Here is a 6057-nt window from a genome sequence, read left to right on the forward strand (position 1 = left end):
ATATATATATATATATATAATTCATATGGTTCAAAATTGTACAAAACACTAATGTGTGTCCATGTGTAAGTATATATTTATACATGTATATGAATATATATATATATATAAATTGTGTAAAATACTATGTATGTGCATATATATATATGGTTCAAAATTGTACAAAATTCTAATATGTGTGAGTAAACACGCATTCATAATATAAATATATATATATATATATTTACTGACAATATCAGATGTCATACACCACTGGTCACAATGGATTTCCTTGCACTATTGTAAGTTTTAATAATACCATTATACTGTCTAGGAGGCCAATATTATGTTTCTGTATATATGCATACATATACACACACACATACACATATGCATGTATATATATATATATATAAGAGCAGTATGTACTATGAGTACACCAGAAGTAGATTCTCGCATATGTCCATAAGGAGATTCTCGTATAGCTTCTGTTACCTAGGAGATGTAATTTTGTTACCTTGGAGATGGTTCCTCCAAAAGTATGACAAGTGGACTTAAAAGGGGTTAGATTCTAGAAGTACACTAAATTAGTGACAACAGGACCAACTCAGTATAAGAGGAAGTCTTCTCAGGAATCATGAATTTCCCTGACTTCACTTTGAGAGAAAAAGAATCTGATTGTGTGGGGTCAAAAGGACAGCTGTGAGATTATTGTATATCCACCTCAAAAAAGCATCAATAACACAACAGTTTTCCTACCTTCTCTCCAACAAGATGTACCCTAGACATGTACAAAATTTGCAGAAGATATTTATTGCCAAGGTAATTTGTATTAATGAAATGAAAATGAAGAGAAGTAAGTTAGAGTGGCCATGACAAATTGTTAGGCAGTATGTTTGACAGCAGTTTTTTTTTCTTTTCTACTGGATATTCTTCCAGCGAACTTTTCAGTGGTCATCTCATACACACAACACACATGTTCATACATAATCTTACAGAACACACACACACACACAGTAGTGTGCTGTTTTGAAGACGATCAGGATAGGCAATTCAGACTGTAGATCAGGTTTTACAAGTTAAAGATTTCGTTAAGATCCGTGAGGCAGAGATCCCGCAACCCCCGGCCTTCCATCGCTGGCTTTTAGACAGGGCCATGGAATTCAAGTTTGTTTCCAATATTTCCTTAGTCCTGTTTTGTTGAAATCATTTTCCTCCCTGTTGTGATTACCAACATCATCATTAGCAACACAATCAACAGTAGTGTTGGGTTGCTATTATGGTATTTAGTTACGTCCCTTTATGTTCTGATATAAAATCCAGTTGTGGTTTTGTTCGTCTTTTACATCTCCAGGGTCAAAAAACAAAAATACCATTCACTTTCATAAACTGCGACCTAAAGAAATTACTATGATGTGTATATAAATCCCTTTTTATATTTCTGCATCCCAAGTATTTTTTATACGGCCTTCAACTTCAATCATTTCAGTGTATGAAGATAGAAAATAAAAAGTTGCTACCAGGAAAAAATTCTGGTTCAATTCAGTCCATAGAAATTGTCACATGCACCCACACCTCACTGGACCTCTTTCAGTAACAATGAGAACCTACTTGTAGTTTCAGCAGTAGTGAACGTGCTACCACGGTACTCCAACTTTTATACTCCTCGGGACAATCACACTACAGCCAACGTCGCTCAATTCATCCAGAGAAGAAAGTAGTGAGAGGACAGTTATTCTATTTCCACTAAGTCGGTTCCTCCAGCACTACCTTGCCATTGATGGTGAAAACAAACTAAATAACACTCGACTCACAGTTTTTACTTCTTTTTAATATACCCGCTCATCGGTTCTATTTCGTAGGAATAATCTGCCTCAGTAAGAGCCTCGCTAAATAATAGACAGTAAGGGGTGGTGGAACTGTGCTGTGGCTATAGCACTGAAAATGTTTTTGGTGTTGCTGTTGGCCAGTTGTGGGTGTGAGTGTAGATTGACTGGGAACCGGTATTGCTGCAGTTGTGAGTAGTAGTCAGCACTAGGATGGTTGCTGAAGCGTTTGTGTGTGAGGTAGGTAAGACAATGGGTTACACAGACGAACATTTTATAGTTGGCTGGGATTGGGAAAAAAAAAACAACACAATCATTAAACAAAAGACGGTTAATATTTAGTAAAAGAACTGCTACCGTAGTGCTGGAATAAATAAATGGTTTACTGTAATGGTTAGCAAATTTTTTTTTACATTCTGGGTTCGAATTCCAACGGAATGTTATTTTGCCTTTCATCTTCAGAATGATTCACTCGACTATATCCATCTGCTGTAGAGTAGTACTACTGTAAAAAAAAAAAAAAAAAAAAAAAAAAAAAAAAAGGAGACTAGCAGAATCGTTAGAGCGTCAAATAAAATATCATGTAGTATATGTTCTGGCTTTTTTACGGTCTAAGTTCAAATCCCGCCAAGGTCAACTTGGCCTTTCGTCCCCACCGAGGTCGATAATATAAAATACCAGTCCAGTAATGAAGTCGATTTTTCCCCATCGAATTTGCTGACCTTGTGCCTAAATACATATAAAAAATTTTTTTAAAAAAACCTACACCTTTTAGCGAGCGCCAGCATATAAGCTCCCGGCCATCGAAATCTGCGACATGGTGTTCAAAGGAATTTCAATTCTCTTAAATCGTTAATGACACTTAAAATGGCATGAAGGTCACATCGAAGACATCTCCCCATCTCCCAATCCTGGTACCTAAGTAAGAAATCCTTATTTGTAGCGAGAGCCGTTTGGTAGGAGATAAATTCACATCGATCGCGCCGGTGTGGCGGTTTTCGATTCTCAGTTGTAATCATCTCGAGTTCACTTAACTGAATATAAACATCAAACTACTTTCATTTCTCTTCAACATTATGTTCCCTTCAGGCTCCGCAACAGTGTGACAAATATTGTTTTCTTTATATAGACACACGGTTCAATTGCTAGAAATAGTCATAATCCATCGGATAGGCCTCAGTACTGAACTGGATTATATTTTATCGATAAAAGAAGGATGAAGGATTGAAGGTAAAGTCGACTGAGGTTGGGTATGAATTCAATGAGTAAAACATAGAGAACTACCTACTGCAAGGCATTTATTTTACCCATCACACTATTTATTCTGCTAATGAAATGAAAATTAAGAGCCGGAGACTCGGTCAAAGTGTTAGAGCAACGGACTCAAGCAATGATATACACTATTTAGTTTCTAACTTCAGAGACCTGAAATCAAATCCCATCGAGTGGAATTTATTGTCACCTTAAAATATAGTGTATCAACCCAACAGAAATTCTCACAGTGGGCAAGTATAAAGAAATGAATGAAGAAAAAAAAAAACAGGCCACAAAATTGGAATGCAACAGTTGCAATATACATTAAAACACAGTTAAATAATTTAACATTTAAAATCATATAGCTACAAGTTACAAGGAATGTATATATGTATGTATATATACACTTTGAGGGATGCGTGTGGATAATACAAAATACATACATAAATACACACGGACACACACACATATATATATGTATGTATGTATGTACACAAGTATATTTATATAAACATGAATTCATATACAATTTGTAAAAGAATATATACAAAAATATAAAAGCATATGTACACATCCGCGCACAAATATACTCTCAGTGTGTGTGTGTGTGTGTGTGTGTATATATATATATATATGAAATTGTATGATGTGTTCTCAGAGCAGATGTTGACGGGAAGTTATATATAAATATATATATATACATACATACGCACACACATATTATACTCAATGCAAATTAGAAAGAAAAAGGGTGTGTGCATGCGTGTGTGCTGTAACAGAATTTTTAATAAAAGGGAGGTTCCAACAACGCTGTCTATATATGTGAATGTGCGCGTGTGTCTATATATGTATATGTATGTTTACAACTATTGTTATTCGCTGACACATACGTAGAGAGAGATATTAAATTTTCTATAATGTACTCGATATTAATAATTGGAGGCGGAGGAGGAGGAGGAGGAGAAAACGACAGCGGGGGAGGGGGTAGGAAAAAAGAAGGAATGGGAGTGATTAAAATAAACGTCGTTATAGAGACACGGAGCGAGAGGGAGAGTAAGAGGAAAAGGGAGAAGAATGAAAGTTAAAAAGATGAAGAGAGGGAGGGGAATTGTAATATCAGAATCACTGGAGAGAGAGAGAGAGAGAGAGAAGAAAAATTGAAAATATATATAAAAAAATAAATAAAAAAGGGAGGTCTCATTTCGCTGAGAAACACACAGACACACACACACACACAAGCATAAACACACAGATACATACAAAATTCCAAATAAGTGCCCACTCCCCTACACATACAGCGGAGTTTTAGTCCAATGATATTTATTTTTAGTGCCTACTGTATTAAAATCTATATAACACAGGTGGACAACACCCTAAATTTTTAATTCAGAAACTCAAATAACAAAAAGGATTCGTGGAATTAAGTTCAACTAAACTGAAGACAGTGTGTGAGAGATTTTTAGAGTTTATTTTCTGGGGGCTTCAATTTTTTTTTTATCCGAGCCCCTATCTAACAAGGGTCTTTTCCCCACGATTCTCTCTCCCTATATATATATATATATATATATATATATATATATATATATATATATATATTTAAATATATATTCCTCGCAGCCTTCAGTTATACATTATTTAGTAATAGTCTAACGTTAAAAATCAATATTCTCTATACATATGTATATTTCAAATCAAAATTTCCTATACATATTGTATATTAAAAAAAAGCATTCAGATCTTAAAAGTACATTATAATCAGGAGAATAGCAGAAATAGAAAATATCTTTGTTATATTTCAATTATAATTTTGCCCAGAAGACGTTTAAAATGTTCGTTGTTTTTTGACTGAAGGGGATGAAAAAAGGTATTCATAAACAGAGAAAGAAAAAAAATGTTGACATTTATGAGGATTCATCGTCCTCTACAGGTTTGCTGAAATAACACTCATCTGTGGATACACACGCACGAAGTCCGAATTTGATAAGCATTTAAAAAAATTATATAGTGAATGGATTATTGCTGTTAACATCTACAGTAAAAAATGAATAACTAACCTTCTAAAGCGACGGTGGACAACATCGGAGTTACAACAATGAGGGGGAAATTATAGCAACAAGTGAGTGATGCTGAAATTTAAACACAAAAAAGAACGGAAGGTGCGTATAAGTGTGCATATATACATATAAATAAAGATACATACATCAGATATATATATGTATATATATATATATATATCTCGAATGTATGCGTGTGTGCGAAAAGTACCTCATCGCCAATGAGATCCGAGCCTAGGTATGTGTGCTGCTGATGTGTGTGTATATTGTATAATATAAAAGTATATATATATATATACATATATATATGTATATATATACACATGTAAACACACCTGTATACATACGTACCATAAATTCCGTTATAAAAAATATATTAACACAGTTCCATACATATGCACTCTTATACTGTTATACATTTAAATAACCAAGAAGATATATATGTAAAGCTGATGAAGAAAATGCATTTCTCTAATGGATACCATACTGACCCCAAAATGTTCCTAAAACTGGACACTGACTTGCAGCTTAAGCCACAATAACGGATTAGCTGGGATAATACACATTTTTTTTTCTCTCTTGGTAAGAAGAAATTATATATATTTCCTTCGATATATTTTCACCTTGGAATTTTACATTTCTTTCTTTCTTATGTTCGCTTTTTCATTCCTTCATTTCGTTCGTACTAAAAGAACCAATATAATTGTTGTATATCTAGTTACTGCTTTCATTTTGTTTTCCTCCGTCCGTCTTTCTCTCACTCGCTCGCTCGCTCACTCACTCACTCTGTATCCTTCCCATTCATTCTCTCTCTCTCTCTCTCTCGCACTCTCGTTTGTATGACTTAAAAAATATATCAGTGATAATATATTAGAAAATACATACTTAGCTTCATATACCAATTATATATATATATATATATATATATATATATATATATATAT

At 33.9% G+C, this 6057-nt stretch overlaps 1 protein-coding gene across 4 annotated transcripts in view; it reads left to right on the forward strand.

Moving 5' to 3' along the window:
* LOC106881299 (uncharacterized) overlaps positions 1 to 6057 on the forward strand; it is a 338650-nt gene that overhangs the window by 138278 nt on the left and 194315 nt on the right. The window contains exon 1 of one of the 4 annotated variants that reach the window (XM_052971135.1): positions 5489 to 5695. The exons of the other annotated variants lie outside the window; for them this stretch is intronic. The gene's annotated coding sequence lies outside the window, so the exon portion shown is untranslated. Of the gene's footprint in view, positions 1 to 5488; positions 5696 to 6057 lie in introns of those variants that run through there. 4 annotated transcript variants of the gene reach the window in all.

The sequence above is a fragment of the Octopus bimaculoides genome, chromosome 10, assembly GCF_001194135.2.
Source record: "Octopus bimaculoides isolate UCB-OBI-ISO-001 chromosome 10, ASM119413v2, whole genome shotgun sequence".
Lineage (NCBI taxonomy): Eukaryota > Metazoa > Mollusca > Cephalopoda > Octopoda > Octopodidae > Octopus > Octopus bimaculoides.